Below are 19,829 nucleotides of genomic sequence, written 5' to 3' on the forward strand. Positions count from 1 at the left end.
GGCACACCCCAGCTCCATCTTATGGATTGATGGCAAAGCGGCTCCTGCTGGAACAGCGCAGTGATTTTCTTGGGAAGAGGCCTACGGCCTGACTACTTCGGCTTCTGCCTTCTCTCCATTGGCCCCCTGTGTGTCTCTGCAGACATTAGGTTTTAGAGTCCTGGGAATTTAAAAGGATAGCTGAGGTCTCCATTTGGTGTCCCAAAAGGGTCTTTGTGGTAAGAAAAGTTCTTTATGCCCCGACCAACATGTAGACACCTATGATGGCTTAAAATGAATAAATAAAGGGCATTTGGGGAAATAAATACTGATGTGATGAGAAGGAACCAGTGAGAATAAACTGTTCTTTCTAGCTAACTTTTCTTGGAATTTATGTGTTCCTTCTACTCAAAGGATCCTTTTGGAAGAGTGTGTTGCCTTTCCCTCTGCTGGCAGCGTTTTTTGGTAAGTAAATCAATGATTCCTTAAGGAAAAAAAAAGCAGCTTATTGAAAGCTTAATGAATGTTTTTTCTTTTTTTCTTTTCTTTTTTTCTCTTTAGAAATGAGCTTTATTTTTAAGCTTCCTCGACCACACGTGTGCTTTGATGAACTTCCCTCCAGCTCCAGGAAGAAAGGTCCCCACTTCTACCACTTTCAGCTCCAAGCCCCCAAATTCTCCTTCACTTCGCATCGACCCCAGAGGGAGAAAAGTCAAAGAGGAAAACATTTTTAAACATGTTGAGCTTCCTTTTGAAGATGAGGAGAGCTTTATCTCTAGTAAAAACAGACCCTTCTAGGAGGTGGATTGGGGGGAGGGGGGGAGTGATGATTGATCAAACAGTATTCCGAATTCCAGGCATGCCAAGATTTCGCTGGGCTAAATGGTGGAGATGACCCCGAAGACCCCATGCTGTTTGAAAATAAATAACTGGCACAATCCACATTCCTATTGTGCTCGGCAATCTTACATGTTTTACATTCTACCTGGGGTGACCTTTCACTCATTTCTTAGCTCATAGCTGGATTTATTCAGCCCCTGAGAGCCTTCTTGCCAGATGTATGAAGCTAGGACCTAGCATGGACTGGAGCAGAGCATGTGGTGAGGAGGGGAGACAGAGTAAAACAGTAGTGCTGACACCAAGAAGCGCCCAGCCTGAGGACACAGAATCGGTGCAGCTATGGATTAAGTGCCATATGAGCTCAGGGAGAGAGTGACTCATGCTGCCTGAGGTTGATCTGCACCAGGAGGAATGCCTTGTGGTGTTCTGTGACCTATGAAGCATTGGCAGCCTGCAATGCCTCACCATTCTGTTATGCTCCTCAGCACTGCCAAGGTTAGATTTCTCGTCCTAACCTCAGTCCTCCTCCTGTCTGCAGACTTTACAACCCCCAGCAATATTTCTCTTAGCAAATCCTCACTCGACTCCCATTAGCCAGTGTTTCTATTCCTCACTCCAAATTAAATCAACTCTCTCTATATAGCTCTTGGTAAGCAGCTATGCGTAGAAAACTAGTGAGGATACAAAGAAAACAGGGTATCCGTTCTTCAAAAAGCTTATAAATCACCAGGAGAGTTCAATATTTAAAATTTTAATGGGAAATTAAATTAAATTAGCAGAGGTACAAGTGAAATGTTCTGAGCATTTTAAGAAGTGGTCTTAAGTTTTGGTTTGATGGGGTCACAGAAGTTTTCACACATGTTCTGGATGTAAACTGAACCAAGAGGCAGGAATATGCTTCATGGAGCTGCAAGAAACAGTGTAAGCAAAGGACTGTAGATGCTTGGGTAGGTGGGTAAAAGTGTCACCAGAGCACAGACTGCATAGAAAAGGACAATAAGAGCTGCTGATTTGGACCTGATTGAATCCAAGCCAAAAATAGAAGTGACTCTGTGAATAATGAGAATCATTCAAAGTTTTCTTAGCCTGGCCTGTGTTGCTCAGTGGTTGAGCATTGACTCATGAACCAGGAGGTCATGGTTCCATTTCGGGTCAGGTCACATGCCCCCATCTTCAGGCTCCATCCCCAGTAAGGGGGTGTACAGGAGGCAGCCGATCGATGATTCTCTCTCATCATTGATATTTCTATCTTTCTCTCCCTCTCCTTTCCTCTCTGAAATCAATTTAAAAATATTCAAAGCTTTCTTAGAAAAAAAATTATGTAGACTGTCCTGTGATTTAGAGTGATAACTCTGCAGTGGGAAAAATTGATGGGAGAGACTCGAGTTAGGTGTTAGAATGGACTCTTGTCATTAGCCCAGTTATAGTGAGAATAGAAAGCTGAACAATAAAGGGTCCTGTTGGGGCCAAAATAAGTGTTTTCCTAGTGCGAACAGGCTCCACTGTCACATTTCAACCTTCCTGCTGCCCTTCCTTTCAATAATTAGACAAGTGACCAATGGAATCAGATATTAATCAAATAAAATGTTCTCTGTTGTGAATAGTGCTGTCCAATAGAAACTTTGCAATAATGGCTATTGAGCGCTTGAAATGTGGCCACTGTGAGTCAAGAATTGAATTTTTAATTGAACTTAATTATAATTTACATAGTCCCATGTGGCTAATGTCACCACATTGGACAGTGGCAGCTCTAGAGAATAAAATTTTGCTGAATCAAGAAATTCAAACATTTCTGAAAATTTTACATTATTATAGTTTAGTGGGCTTTGCTGGATTTCAAAGGTGGTGTCTACCAGTGTTTACCAACATATCAAAAGCTCCATATTAAAATAAGATACAGTGCTTATATTTAGCTCAAAGATAACAAAACTTCAAAACATTTTTAATTACTTATAAGGCCATCTAATCTGCAGATCTACTTGAATAGCCTATGGATCAGGCATCTTCAAACTACGGCCCGAGGGCCACATGTGGCCTGCAGAGGAGTCTGATCCGGCCCGCCAGGTTTTTTGGGCAGTGAGCGCAGCCGAGGTGTTACAGTAGGAATTAGTAGTTCATATAGTCCGGCCCTCCAGCTCTCTGAGGGACCGTGATCTGGCCCCCACTTTAAAAAGTTTGAGGACGCCTGCTATGGATGATAAGATCATGGAATTCAGGAAAAGGTTGACTAGTGATCTCTGACTTCACAAAAGATGGATCTGCCTTCTGACAATGCATTTTCCAATAAAAGTTGCTGGGTGAATCATTGCCCCAATGTAACTAAAGAAGTACAGCAAGATGACCATGGTGTGTAGTCAAATGTTTTTATAAGTTGATTTGTGATGTTAACTTTCTGGATCATCAAAATTATTTTGTTTGATATTTTTTCCTTTGTGGGTTTGGAGTAAAGAATTACAATCAGTTCCTAAGTATTTGAGTTTGAGTTTTCCATGTAGTTATTTCAAGAACATCCTTTTGCAATTTTCTTAGAAACTGATTCCTTGTTATATGAATTCAAATATACTATATGCCATGGCTATCAGCTATCAGGATGCATGACCTGTTGGCACTTCACCCTTATGGGAGACTAGCAGACTAAGTAAAACCAAAATTGGATAACTTTTCCCTTGACAATCTCTCTAACACAATATATGAGAGAAGCACAGGAAGAAATGTATTGGTAGTAGTAAATTTTGAAACAACTTTTAATTTACACATTAATAATCTCCAATAAAACAAGTATTTAGAACATGTCTAAAATAATATGAATCTCTGATAATATTTAAAAACATTTAAACAGATTAACCTTTTAAAATGGATTGCCTTGAAATGATAAGGAAAGAAATGAATTGTCTAAAGCCACAAAGATAAAATAGTGCTTTTTAAGCTGCAGGTCATGACTAAGCAGGTCAGGTAATCAATTTAGTGTATCTGAACCAAATTTTAGAATAGAACAGAAGAGAATGGAATAGAATAGTAACATCAATGTATTGATCAGACATATTAAGGGGGGGAAAATGCTGTATCAAAAAATTCTTTGTCTGTTGTGTTTGTGTGTGTTCTGCGTAATGATTAAAAAATATGTTTTACTCTAGCCGGTTTGGCTCAGTGGGTAGAGCATTGGCCTGCAGACTGAAGGGTCCTGGATTCGATTTAGGTCAAGGACCATGCCCAGGTTGTAGACTGCATCCCCTAGGGGGCATGCAGAAGGCAGCTGATCAATGATTCTCTCCCATCATTGATGTTACACTCTCTCCGTCTCCCTTCCTTTCTGAAATCAATTTAAAAAAATAATTTAAATAAAAAATAAATATGTTTTACAGAGCATTACTGTACACCGAGCTTGAAAGCCACTGGTTAGCAGAAGGCAGGACTTGAAGATTCATTGAATATATTGTTCCATTTAACAAATATTTATTAAGCATCTATTTTATACCTAATAGTTGGTTCAGTTATTAGAACATAAAACTGAATATATGGTTAGTTCCTTCAAATAATTTACTATCTAACAATACATATGCACAAATAATTATAATGTAATTATTACATTATAATTAGGGGTTGTGTAAATTGAGGTCCAGATCCAGGCATGTGTGTCATGAGTAATCACAAAGGTCTTTTGGAGACTGTTTACAGCGTGTGCTATAAGAACAAATATTTAGATCCAAAGGCACTTTTTCAAAATAAAAATTTTTGGCTGAGACCGGTTTGGCTCAATGGATAGAGCGTCGGCTTGGAGACTGAGGGGTCCCAGGTTCGATTCCGGTCAAGGGCATGGACCTTGGTTGCGGGCATATCCCCGGTGGGGGGTGTACAGGAGGTGGCTGATCAATGACTCTCTCTCATCGATGTTTCTGACTGTCTATCTCTCTCTCTTCTTCTCTGTACAAAATCAATAAAATATAAAAAATAAAATAAAATAAAATAAAATAAAATAAAATAAAAATAAATAAAAATAAAAAATAAAAATTTTTGTTAATAGCCGAAACCGGTTTGGCTCAGTGGTAGAGCATTGGTCTCCAGACTGAAAGGTCCCAGGTTCGATTCCGGTCAAGGGCATGTACCTTGGTTGCGGGCGCATCCTCAGTGGGGGGTGTGCAGGAGGCAGATGGTCGATGTTTCTCTCTCATCCACATTTCTAGCTCTCTATCTCTCTCCCTTCCTCTCTGTAAAAAATCAATAAAATAAATAAATAAATAAATAAATTTTGTTAATATTTCTTTTCTTAGCATCATTTACATCTGAGTGTGAATATATTTGGTATTTATTGCAAATTTCTTTTCTCTTTTTTTTTCTTTTCCATGTTACCTAAGAGGAATTTTTCAAATAGCATTTCACCTTATGGGCATCAAATGACACAGCAGAATCTAAAGGAACTTTACATATTTAACAGGGTAATCACTGTAGAGAGATAATAAATTGTAACAGATTGGGTCAATCATCTTAATAATTCTAAATCTTTATTGTTGCAAGTATTACACGTATCCCCTTTTTTTCTCCCATTGACCCCTTATAGCCTGCCCTCAGCCCCCACCCCAGGCCTTCATCACCCATCTTAATCATTCTAAATGTTGTGTATGTGTATTCTTTCTTTAAGATGAAGAAGAAAAAACGTGTGTTTTTTTTTCAAATAATCTCAAATAATGAAAATGACCCTTGTATTTTAGATTGTATAAATTTTATGGGAATTGGTATTGTAAAGATTTTGACATGGCCTTTAGCTATAATCTTACCATTCAAAATTTTATTTTTTTAAGTAATTATTTTGATTTGAAATCAGAAAATAGGTAATAACATTTCCAAGTTTTACCATAGCAGTTTTAGAACAAAATTAAACCTTCTTGTTAGAGTACCCATTAAATTTTTCAGATCTTTGGAAGGAGAGGCACAGTAATTACAATTGCAGTCTCTACCTAAGACTTAAAGGTCAAGCAAACCCAAAAGAATTGTAATTTTTTAAAGCAGCTCCTGAGGGCTTTCCAGAATAAGAAAAGTGATTATGAGTTAGTGTGTGTTTGGGTTTGGTTTTAATCCTGCAAGAGTGAACATTAGGCAGCACATATATCTCTTGGAGCAAAAGCTATATCTCCTTTTTCCAACTGCCTGAATGCTGCAATGTCAGATTTTTCGAATTCTCCTCTACCTTGGAAGTATCAGATATTTCCAGGAGCACCAGGATGGGTGCCTTTCCTTTCAGCAGGACTTCAATTGTGTACCTGTTTACATAGCAGAAGCTCTGTAATTTAATCCCCACCACAAAAGACAATCGTTATGATTAAATCGGTGCTGGTTTAACAAGGTACACCTAATAAGCACTTCTACTCATCAGATCTTGCACAAACAACATTCTTTCCTTGTGCAACATGTAAAATAACTCAACTTCCGCATCTTCTTGCAGACTCTGACACTAGGTGCCATGTGCTATCTCTTAACGGACAGTTCAATGGAAAGGAGAAGAGACACCACTCCAACCTAGAGACTGTGGCCTCAGGTCCACATAGCCTAAATGAACACAGGGAAGGAAAGGAAAGGAAAAGAGTTTTTCCACTGTTTACTCACTGTGGGTTTTTGGTGTACCATACCACAAAAGACAGGTCTCTTAAAGCACAAAAAGAATGTGCCCCAGAGAACGCAACTTTTTCCAAACTCAACTGGTTTCTCCAATTTTTAAATTTCCTCCCCTTTATATTCTTCTTCAAACAGACATAAGTAAATGCACATTCTCTCTCTCTCTCTCTCTCTCTCTCTCTCTCTCTCTCTCTCTCTCTCTCTCTCTCTCTCTCTCTCTCTCTCTCTTTAAAAAATCAAGGAGAAAACCAGAAAGGTCTTATGGAAAACAAATGAAAGGACGACAAAGCTTTAAAGAGAGGAAGTGATATCTTGTTAAAAGAGAACACAACCCAGGAAAAGAAAGAAGCCTACAGAAAAAAGAAACAATATTTTTCAGCTCTGTAAACAGGAAAATATTTCGAGAGAGTGAAAAAGCACCCAGCAGAACTGTACTTTATGGGTGGACTAATGAGGCATCATGTCCTTTCAAGCCCAAAGAGGATCATGTGTACCAGCTTCTTCTAATCCAGTGTCTTGGTTGTTTCTAGATTTCTGTCACCACATCTCACATTTCCTTCTTTCTCTTTACATTTTATCTCCCTCCTTCTCAGGAGGTGATTAGAAGGTGGGCCCTCCATAAACAACTATTATACCTGCTGGGCTGAGGAATGCAGAAGAACATTTCAGGAATTCTAAGCAGTCAAGGAGCATTAGGCTTAGGCAGAGCTGTTGTTTGTAAAACAGAAAGTGAGTTAGCCTGAACACAGGAATAATGGAGCTAATGTCCTCAGAAATTATTGCAATTTATGTTTTTCATTTTGGGATAATGCATGGTTAAAAAGCATCGAGATAGCATTGCAAAGACACAATAAGGGCTTTCTTCTATTTTGTTGTTTCTGTAGAGAACTTGTTTTGATATATTTCTTCCATCTATTTCAGGCTTTGGGCAGAGAAGCAGACCTCGCCCAGAGTTTTTTTCTTTTGTTTTGTTTTTTCAAATCCTGCCTTCTGCAGCCATCCCATATTATGCACACACAGTAGCTCACATCCCCAAGAGTTGTTTTGCTGCCATATCTAGAAAGAATTATATACAAAGATTTCAGAGATCCCCAAAATTTATATTAGAAAGAGAAGCCAGAACAGGAAAAGTATATATATTTACATACATGTATTATATTTATTGCAATACATATTTATATATATACATATAGATAAGTGTGTATATATGCATAGCTATGTCTAGATGGCTATATACATATAGAGAAATGTTTTATTTATATATAATAGAAGCCCAATACATGAAATTTGTGCAAGAGTAGGCCTTCCTTCCCCCAGCTGCTAGCATGGGCTTACCTCTGCCACCCAGGACCCAGGCTTCCCTCACAATCCTGGCTTCATCCAGAAGGTCGTCTGGAAAGATATCCAGTCTAATTAGTATATTCTGCTTTTATTATTATAGATAAGTATACTGACATATGTGTATACATATAGTTAATCTTATTTCTCTCATCTTGCCTTTTTAGAGCCCTGTGGCTGTTTTTGCATGCATGTTTTTTCACATAAAGTTACTATTTACAATACACCATCAAATAGTTACACATAATAAGTTATAAAATTTTAATGATCAATTCACTATCCAACTTTTGGCCTGATCCTCTAGGACCATAGCTAAGATAACCACTCATGAAGGGAAAACAAATACATCCACAGGGCCTTAGACATTAATCTAATTTGTATGTGGTCCCAATATTTAAAGACTAGAGGCCCTTTCTGAAACCTGTTTGGCTCAGTGGATAGAGCATCAGCCTGCAGACTGAAGGGTCCCAGGTTCAATTCCGGTCAAGGACATGTACCTGGGTTGCAGGCACATCCCCAGTGGGAGGTGTGCAGGAGGCAGCTGATCAATGATTCTCTCTCATCGATGTTTCTAACTCTCTATCCCTCACCTTTCCTCTCTGTAAAAATCAATAAAAAATATTAAAAAAAAAAAAAGTATATCATCTTAAAAAAAAAAAAAAAAGACTAGAGGCCCAGTGCATGAATATGTGCACCAGTGGGGTCCCTTGGCCTGATCTCTGCAGGATTAGGCTGAAACTGGCTCTCCAACATCTTCCAATAGGTCCTGGATTGTGAGAGGGTGCAGGCCAGGCTGAGGGACCCCATCAGTGCATTAGGACTGGGGAGGGACCATGGGAGTACTCCAGGGCATGTATGGCCCATCTCACTCAGTCTTGATCAGCCAGACTCGAGCAGCAAGCTAACCTACCAGTCAGAGTGTCTGCCCCCTTAGGATCAGTGCACATAATAGCAAGTAGTTGAGTGGCCTTAGCATATCATTAGCATATTATGCTTTGATTAGTTGAATGGCCAAATGGACAACTGGACACAGCATTTTAGGCTTTTATTATATAGGATTAAACTAAGATGAAGTCTCCTCTTTCTTTCCCTTAACCCTTCCACCAATTCCAATGGTCCCTCCTTTGGTCTAAGTGTCAGAATAGCTATCCTACATAGGGTGATCCTGATTCTGTTGCTAATAGTAATGGAGATGGTGATAGTGACAGTGGTTGTGGTTATGGTAGTGATACTGATGGCATTTCCTATTGGGGAGTCATTAAGCAAAAATGTTTCATGTATTATCTTATTTGATCATCACAACAACTCCATGAGGTAAGATCTGTCCTCATTTAACAGGTCAGGAAACTGAAACATAGAAGTGTTAGATAAATATTCTATTCAAGGCCACACACTATTAAGTAACAGCATGAATTTGAGCCCAGACAATAGAACTCCAGAATTTGTGCTGTTAACTCCTATACTCTCCTCCCAAAATATCCAGCAGGACTTGAACCACTGAAAGTGTGGGCCCATCTACAAATGCTCAGGCCAGACACAATGGGGGTGGGGTACAAGTGCTTAAGTGTGCATATGTATTTCGCTGACTACATTTGGGCAAATTTAGAGCCAATTGCTACACAATTGATTGGGCTATGGCATGATCCAAAAATGTAAGGGGCCAACACAAGCAAACTGTTTCACAGTCTGGCTATTCCTTTCACACAGACAAAGCCAGAATCCCCGTGAGCAAGGATAGCTCCACAACAATGCAGAGAACACAGGCATCTCCGGGGTGTATTCGTCACCACCCTCCCAACAATACACTTAAAATACATACTATCAAAGACATTTGTATTCTAATACTCTACCTGAGTCCTGAAATAAAATGTAAATACAATATACAAAACCATGATCACACAGGAAATTGAAGGACGATGCAGGAATATTTTCATATTAGAGTTCTAGAAAGATTAAAAAAAAAAAAGTTCACAAGACCACAAATCCTCTCTCTCTCTCTATCACTCTCTCTCTCTCTCTCTCTCTCTCTCTCTCTCTCTCTCTCTCTCTCTCACACACACACACACACACACACACACACACACCCTACAATGACCTACCCAAATGGCAGGCAAGAAAACAATCAGAGTAGTAGGTGAAATTAGAAAGTGCTTCAAAGAGAAATGAAAATAAGAGAGGAAAATCATTAATTCATTATAGACTATAATCATTCATTCAATAAATATTGAGTATTAAGCCTTACAAATATAAGTTAAGGAGCTACCAGTCTGGTGCAAGAGTTAAACACACACACACACACACACACACACACACACACACACACACAAATGACATCTTTTTAAATCAGTCTATTTGGGGAATGATTGTGTATCTACATGCATACAGGGTGCAACAAAAGTAGATTTACTGTTGTTTGTATGGAAATAATTAATTAATAATAATGCAAGAATAAACTCTGTTTTCTGTACTTAACAATAGTAAATCTACTTTTGTTCCATCTATATAATTTTCTGAATGAATTTGAAACACAGTATACAGGGATTAAGTTCTGTTTTGGGGGGAGTGATTCTACATGTCTCCTCCTCTTTATTAGTGGATGGTCAACAATTAATTATGGCTAATTTCAAGTACCAAAAAATATTGTCTTCAGATTTAATCTCTTTAATATTTTGGCTTACTTCCTGAATATCAAACATTTGTAACCTTACCTCACACATGCTTTCAAGTAACTTCAATGAATGTATACTAGCATGGTATGAGGGGACTGTTGCAAAATGTGCAATGCCTGTTCCTTCTCAAAAGAACCTTAAAATTATTTATAGTTATGAGACAGATAAACAAGTTTACCACCAAAGTGACTCAAGTTACTGTGGGATTTAGAAAAGTAGGGCATACAGTTGAAGAAATTAAAAAAAAAAAAAGACATTTTAATTTAAAATCTTTACATTGACTGTTTTTTTTAATAAAATAAAATTTGCTTAATTCACAAATCTTTAAAAGGATAATATTTAATATCCTTATCCTTCAAACACCTTAGCATTCATACGGTTTAAGAAGTTGAAACAGCTGATGGACTTAAATGGTACCTCTTTGGTGGTTATGTTTGTCAATGGCAATGCCCATACTCACAATGCTCATGGGAAGAGCTCTTGCTTCAGGTAAGTTTTGAGTCAGAGATTAAAATAAAGGCATTCAAATAGAAAATCCTCCATCCCTTGACTCTTCTTCCTACTGTGTTGAGTTCATTTTCAGGCTCCATGCGATGTCTCCTAACAACTATAGGCTTAGTATCTCCCTCGGTCAGTCCAGTAGAGAAGAGAAAATATTTCCCCCCAGGGGCTCCTCACATCTTTGGACTTGCTCGTTCCCATCTGAAACAAACACTGTGGTTAAGTGACTTTTGTGCACTGAATGGCCTCTCTTGGGTCACAGGCTCTACCCCTAGTGTCAGATATGACAGTCTACCTGAATCAAATGGACAGAGAGTGGAAGAGGAAGGATATTTCAAACAAACATCCTCTAAAACCTTCATTCCACTGAGGAAGTTCCTATACATGAATCTTACATTCCAATCTCACATGAAGCAGCATCAATGAGTAACACATGAGAATAAAAATGTAATTTTAATTTTTGAACGAAAGCCTTTCTCTAAATAATTGATTTTAAAATTTATCCACTTCCAGTGGTTCCAGAACTCCTTGAATCCATGTCCTTTTCTGACGTAGACCCTGGACCTGTAATTCCTCTTCCTGAGACCAGTCCTGCATTCTGTTCCTTCACGAGGCTCCCACCCCCCCACCCCCACTAAAGAGAAAATAAGTGCTGACTCTTCAATCAAACATGCATTGAAAATAGGAAGAAATGGAATCCTTAAACTTACTGACAAATTGAAGTTAAACAAAAGTATAAGCAAAAGCAGAAAAGAACCACTACACATCAGGTGCTTGTCCATCAGCCATGACCTGTTCTCAAGGCTTTGTACTGAACTCTGAAAAATGTGAAAAGGCTCTGAGATCACTGTTTAGCATCAGGAGTGAGGAGAAGGGAGAAGTAACTTACTAAATGTATCCCAGGGCACATGATGCTCTTTTGTTAATGATGTAATAGTAAACCATGACCAATTGTCTGTATCCACAATTAAACACACACATACACCCTACCAAAGCATACACACTTCTCCTCATCTGCCTTTTCAGATAATTATTATCATGCTTTTAGAACAAACTTGTTTATCTAAGCTTTTTATTTTCAAATTCTTTTTGGAAGAAAGTGGGGTTATACATAAACTATAGTGTATTGTCTGGAAAACATGAGGTCTTTAATAAATGTTTTATTGGTTGAGTTAATAATCCCAGTTAATGGGACACATTTGCCCCACTTGAGCAGGGCACACCATAATTTAACAAGGCTCAGTAGGAGCCTTTCTGGAGACAACGCCATGACTCAAAGGAATGACTAATATTAAGAATTCCAGACATTATGGTAGATGCCAAGGGGAGAATTGTCATAGCTTGTGTTCTATTTGAGAACTTCCCAATTTCACTATTTATCTTGCCAACAAGAAGGCAAGATAAATGGGTTTCTTCTACATTAAATCCACTTATACTAAAGTAACAACCTCCTAAATGTTTCATCAAATTCACTAGCCTCATACAAATTACATTTAGTTTCTAAATATAATTGGTTTCCTGGTAAAACTATTTGACTCATAGAAAATGAAAGGTAAGAACTCATATGTGATTAAAAACTTTCAAAAGAGTCTTGAAACATGCCTGACAAAGTTATACATTTATATGGTGACATCTCTGAAATATCTAAAATAATAAAAGCATAAAATGCTAATTAGATTGGATGTCCTTCTGGAGGAAGCCAGGGCTGCGAGGGAAGCCTAGGTCCCGGATGCTGGAGGGAAATCAGTGCCGGCAGCCTGGGGAAGGAAAACCTACTCTTGCACAAATTTCGTGCATCAGGCCTCTAGTTCTAATATACATGTCCAGCACTACACACTGAACAACTCCAGGAGAGTTCCCGTTCACCTTGTACTTCATGTGAATGGTAGCTCTGGGAGATGTACAATGCAATAGCCCAATATATGTGTCATTCTCTTAAAATGCAGTGTGTGTGTGTGTGTGTGTGTGTGTGTGTGTGTGTGTGTGTATTTCAAGCTGGATTTAGACTTTTAGAAAAGTTTTCTCTATTCAACAGATAGTCAATTGGTTTAGAATTTTCCAATGTATTTGCAGTATGGAATCTACCCCCCAAGCCATTCATATCCCCTTACTGTCATTCTACTTTTAATTAGTTGTAAGTTATGACTAAATTTTTCAGATATAGATGACTTGTTCATAATTTTATTTAAGTAATAATAAGACTTGGAGAAGTGTGAAACTTGGAGAGAGAAACACAGACTTCAATACTGATTTATCTTAAAACCATGGCAATCATGAACAAACTTCTTTATAAATCAGAAGAGCAGGTATCCTGCCAATATCAGGAACAAAATACTGTAAAATTCACTTCCACTTCCAAGTCTTACTACAATTTTGAAATTGGACATTTAATTTAAAGAGAGTGAGAATTTATTAGTTGGTAATGATCCACATGGTAGGTTCAGAAATACACAGAATTTATCATCAGTAGATTCAATAGCAAAACGAGGTAAATTCTACTGTCAAGAGTTACTTACAAAAGGTCAGAAGCTTACAAGAAAATAGGAAATCTGACAGATGGTGTAATATTTTTTCTTAACTCAAGTTAAGGTGAATTAATTGTATAAAACTACCCAATTACAAAAAAAGAAAACCAAGCTGGCCTCTAACTGGAATAACACTTAGCTAATCTATTCAAACTGGATTTCAACCAATTTTCCAGGGTAGAAAAGACTTATGACTGGTCACTAGTTCCCAGTACAAGTCTCAGTTTTCAAAATATTTCCTTTAAAAGAAAAAAATAAAAGGGCAGAACACCAGTATTGAACTTTAAAGAAGAAAAAAAAAGCCTTTGCGGCATATATTCCTGAAATCCAGCTTTGTGCTGTCTCACTTTTTCCCCTTACTTTAACATTTCTGTAAATAGGGGCATTGTCTAACTAAGATGGTCCTTTCTTTGTTACGGGTCCACCCTCATTTACCTCCTGGAGAAATGAATACTGAGCATCTATAACAATGCAGCCTTTCGCCTACTAATGCTCACTACTTAAAAAATCCATTTATTCTTCCCTTATTTCTTCCTATATAGATTTTCCTGTTAACATCTACATTCACACTCTCTGCTGATTTATAACTATGGGAAATCAATGTCTTTCTTAATGCTTCGGATACTTAAAAGAAAAAACCCATTTTCAACAAGATAATATTCATGGAAATAATCTTCCTGTGAAAGATTACCCAGTTGTCTTTGGAACCTGTTACCACGACTTTGCTTTGTGGTGCATTTTGTCTTTTCTGACTAGACAGTGTTTATAAATAAAATATTTCCACTAGTAAACCAGATAAGGAAGAAATCTGGCCACGTGCTAAGACAGTGACAACTAGAAGAAGAACATGCATTTGTGTCAGATTCAACCTCTTCCCACTGCTCTAAAAATAATTGGGGGATTAACAAGTTGGTGTTTAACACTGTCAAGCAGGAGCCTTCTTCCTGTTCTTAAGATCTCAGGTCATTTGGTGGGGGACACGCGGAGCCTGGAAGCATCCACCTGATACAACCATATTGTATAGATAATACCACTGATGTCCAAAGAGGTTCAGGGACATACCCAGACATACCCAACATCTCACAGGTGGTTCATACCTTTAACAGAACAATGGTCCTTCTCCTAAGTCTAGGGCCAGTGTTCTTGGTTTTCAAATTACCCAGTAATATATTGACATGAGAAGAATCTCATAATGGGTGTGATGCTCCTTTTGTTATAAACTCAGGATAAAATTCCATTTCAGAGGATGGTCTGACGTAATCACCAATAAACAGCTTACCAAGGAAAAGAGAGCTTTTCCCTCTGCCCTGGAAACATTATCTCCTGCAAATCCACTTCCTCCCTGACCCTCCCCCCACCTCTGAATGGGAGTTCCCATCACACAGAGCAGGCAGTGGTTACTCTATCCCTCTACACATCATTTTACTCCAAAAGTCTTCCTCAGCAGAGCCATCTCAGAGAGGAGGCAGTCCATGCTGTGGCTCTTCCGTGGGAGGACAGGGAAACCCTGAGAGATGCTTGGGAAGAGCTCACCTATAAGCCATCTGCAGATCCTTCCCATTCTCATGAGCCAAATCATCCCACTGCACATGTTCATTCCTGCCCTGGGCCATAAAAACTGGAATGCTGTGGGTCCCAGCCACATCCTCCTCATACCCATAAATAAAACTCATTCCTCTCCCCTGACCCCCAGAGACAATTTCTGAATAGGTTCAGGGTCTGGTGGGGAAAACATGGAGATGGGGTCACCTGGCCCCCTTTGAAACTCATGCAAGGAGGGCAGGGTCAACACATCTTATGGAAGCTCAGCATCCATTTGGAATGTTAATAAAAGGAATTAAGCCAGGGCCAGTCTTGATCTTATTTGTCTTGGGCCAAAACTAAGTGGACATTTCATTAAATTGCAGCAGGGAAGAAACCGGGTGTTACTGGCCCATCTGATTAAGCCATGAATAGATTCATGGAAGAGGTGAAAATGGTTACAGTTCCTTGGAGAGGAGCCAGGAGAGATGGTTATGGAGTTGGCGAGAGGAAGCTGGCTGGAGGCAGTGGGCCTGGTGGCCCGGAACCAAGAGCTACATGTGGTGTCTAATCCATCCTGTGCCTCCTACCAGCTCTGTGCTCTTGAGAAATTTGCTCTGCAGTGTTTCTCTGTGAGGTGGGGGTAATCATTTTTTAATAAGGTTGTTTTGAAGACTATATATGGGAAAGCACTCAGAGAACGGTGAAAAACAATTAAAAAAAATAAAATTATTATGGGGGGGGGGGGAAATCCACCTTAAAAACATTAAAAGAGCTAGGTAACTTAACACAGTAGTATTTCAGGCTGGTGAGTCCAAGATGAACCCTATGGGGACCCTGACTCACATAGGAAGTGGAAAGTCTGAGGGCAGGACTATATCGGAGAGGAAGAACACTGAGAGATCAAAGGTCATCTCAGGGCCACCGTTGGCCTTTAAATCAGTCCCTTACAAACTCAAAAAACAATCCCCTGTCTCTAGGCAGGCCAGCCTGTGCCAAGCTGCATGATGTGATGAACCAAAAGAAGTTTGTATCTAAGTTTGATCTTCATAGACAGCAATAGGATTTACTGCACAACCATCCAATAGCACACAGCGATGCTAGGGCAGCCTCTGGTTCTGTGCAAACTTGGGACCCGAGTTTTTCTGCTCCAGATTCTGCCCTGGAAAGCTATATCTGTACCTATGCTTACCACTGCCACCTTGCTTTAAGGATTGTGTTACATACACACAAACACTTAGGGAAACGCACGCAATGACTGAGATCATCATGGAGCAGCTTAGTCTAGGTCTCTTCCACTGGGAAGAGGGAAATGGGGCGACCAAAGACTCCTTCATCAGAAGGCAGCTTGAGGACATTGTATTTGTAGCCTGGAGGAACCGTGGGTAACAGGAGCCATGTGCTCACTAGCTCCTGAGAAATGCCACAGCTTTCCTCTTGTTATTCTTATGGCTCTGGGAGTTCACCAATTGTATTCAGGTTTTCTATAATTACCCAGAGGTGATGGTGATCTTTTTGCATATTTAATTGATCTCATAACTGAAACTTGAAACCATGCACACATCATCTATGGTTTCACATCTGTCCACTGACCTAAATCCCCAATCCCCACCCCTGCCCCCGCTGCAAGTCTCTCTTGCCTTCATTTCATTTCTCACACATTCCTGTAATTTATTCACCTCAAGATGCACTTCAGTTTCATCAAATCATCTCAACAGACCTTTGGTGCCTATTTAATTGATTCTTTCTGGGTTTTAATCTGCATCTTTGACTTTGCCACCCTGATTTCTTTGACTATCCTCTCTGTGCATGACATATGTTTATGCTTTAACAGAGTTAAAAATTCCAATATTCTGGAAGACTTCAGAGGCCAAGGTTGGGGTGGGGAGGCTATTTTCAACAGAATCCTATTTGATTGGCTAGGCAACTGAGCAAAACCAAGAATGAGCACTCTGATTTCAGAAAATATACAGGGTTATCTTTTCATGCCCAGCTACCCAGCTCTTAGGCTGGCCGGGAACTGCTAGAATGGGGAGTAAAATACATTGATCTGCCAAGTTAGGGTTTCCTGTGAGGGGTTTCAATTTGATATTGCCTCTGTATGATTTAGGGACCTGCTGTTTGTTTCCTCTGTCTTTGGATTTGCTTTCTGTTGGGAGTAGGAGGTATGAGGATGGAGAGCAGACAAATGAATTAATAAATTGGTATGTTTGGGAAAGCAAGTGTTTCAGCAACAGTGCGTGCTATGGTGCCACTGGGAACAAGATTTAAGTTTTCAAATTCTGAGTAGATTAAGTGTAAAAGGAATTTCATACAAGATCTCTAAAAATTAATACCATTCATGGAAGATCCATATGATAGGAACAAAAGGGGACAAGGTGCTGTGATTCTAATTTCATGAGCACATATGGCAGATAATCCTGTAAGGTCTTCTCAGTTCCCTTCAGGGGGCCCTAAACCTGGGTGTGACATGCCTGAATTATTGAATTTTTACTAGGATCATGCCACTTATCTGATACAACCATTCCATTTTTAATTTTTCATTGATATAATTAGAGCCATAAGATGGAAATTATTCCAAGTAGTATTATGCAAATGAGTTAATATTTTTTTAAGTACCCAGAAACTCTACCATATGACAGAGAAGTACTGAATATTATGAATGCCACATGCATTTATTATATTCTTCAAAGGAAAAAAATTATTACTCAAGTTTTAATCACAAGCATAGAATCATTAAACTTGCAATGTGGATGTGTAATTTCTGCCAAAAAAAAAAAAAAAAATCCAGAAAAACATTTCAAGTCTTTCATTTGTTTTAATGAGCTTCAGAACCAGCTATTGGCACCCAATTTTTAATATGCATTCATTTTTGTATTGCTGTATTTAAACACTCCTTCATGAAAAGCACAATGTACAATGTCTTTTTAATATGCCAAGAGCTCGTTATAATGGATAGGGTGCCTTAATGGGTTATCTTGGCGCAATTAGAAGTCCTAGTTTCTGACCATACATAGGTAATGTTATGGGTAATGTCAATACCACCTTTATGGTTTTATGCAATCTCAATCACTTATGGGTATTGAAATAGTAAATGTGAACTGGGGCCAATCTTTCAATAGATCCATATATTTTCTGCACTTTAGGGCTTAAGCATAAAATTTCCCATTCATGATTCTGGGATTTTCAGCTGGCCCCCAACAAAAGTAAAGGCTATTCAGTTGATCTATTTGTTTCTGAATCCACCACTGTGGTTAAGATGCTGGAAGAGGGGGCCAGAGCTAAGAAGTATGGATCTGGATACACCAGAGGTAAAACTTCATGGAGATTTTAAAAAGAAGGGAGGAGGAAATTCCTCTGAGGCCAAGAATCATGCAGTTGGAAGAGGGAAGAGTCCCAGGCACAGGGCTATCTCTTTCTGCAGTGTGGTCATTGCACAGAGATGCCACGGAGAGATGCCATGGTGAGAGTGCCACTCACCATGGAGTATGTCCAGGAGCATGACTGCATCCACCTACAAGAAGAATTTTCTGGGTCACAGGAAGCTTCTTAATCTACATTTAGAAGGAAGAGCCATGTGTTAGAACCCTGAACTAATGACTTCTGGGCCCAGAACTTGAGTAATAAAATTAAAGGGAAAGGAGTAAATGGAGATACTAAGAGCAGTAGTTCTTGGTTGGATAGAAGAAGTGGCAATGATACAGTATACAGGTATATCCTGTATCTTAATATAGACTAAAGTTCAGCTTTAAGTGTTTTTAAATTATATTACCACTGTAATTTCAGTAGTTGGACTTTGCTTAGATGTTCTTATTTAGCATTTGGAAACATCCCCATATATGTTTTATATTTAATGTTTTTATTATCTTATATTTATTTAGCATTTTACAATTTCCCTTAAGGGCAAATACCATATTATGTCTTTGTACCTCCAGCACTGTGCATGCAAATAAATACCCATAAACATTTATTGATAATGACACACTCAAAAATAGACAAGAATAGATAGGCGTGAGAGAGCCATTAACATGTCCACGCATGGAAGAATATATACATACTTAAGACACACACTAAACCATACTCTGATCCTCCCTTCAAAGATTAATATAAAGAAAAGAGCCAAAACCGGTTTGGCTCAATGGATAGAGCATCAGCCTGCAGACTGAAGGGTCCCAGGTTCGATTCAGGTCAAGGACATGTACCTTTGGTGGCAGGCACATCCCCAGTAGGGGGCATGCAAGAGGCAGCTGATCGATGACTCTCTTCCACTGATGTTTCTAACTCTATCTCTCTCCCTTCCTCTCTGTAAAGAATCAATAAAATATATTTTTAAAAAGAATATTTATTGAGTGTTTACTATGTTCCATTCAAGAGTCTAAGATTTAACATCCAGTAGCTCAATGTATACTCTTGACAGAACTTTGAATTAGATACTGTCATTGCAGATGAGGAAACTGATGTTCAAAAGATTTTAATACATTTGCCCAAGATAAGGGAGTGACCAACACTCAAAACCAGAATGATACTAAGTACCAGCTGGAGAGTAGAAAAAGGTGGCATGCATTTCCCCCTTTTGACCTGGGTTTGTCAAGCAAAGTTGCCTGTCTATCCCCAATCTCTTCTTCATGACCCAGAGGAGGCAAATCAGATTCTGTCTGCCTGGAAGTTGATCCTAGACAAAGGGAACAGACACTAGGTAATCCCAGGATGACATTCAGTGTTAACCTGATTCCTTCAACATTTTCCTCAATTCTGTAAAGAACCCCGCAGTCTTCCACTAAGTTCTTTTTCTGCTTAACTAGGCAAAATTGGTTCCAGAAAAAGTACCTTCGCTGAATCATCCTGAAAC

Source organism: Pipistrellus kuhlii, unplaced genomic scaffold, assembly GCF_014108245.1.
Source record: "Pipistrellus kuhlii isolate mPipKuh1 unplaced genomic scaffold, mPipKuh1.p scaffold_m20_p_7, whole genome shotgun sequence".
Lineage (NCBI taxonomy): Eukaryota > Metazoa > Chordata > Mammalia > Chiroptera > Vespertilionidae > Pipistrellus > Pipistrellus kuhlii.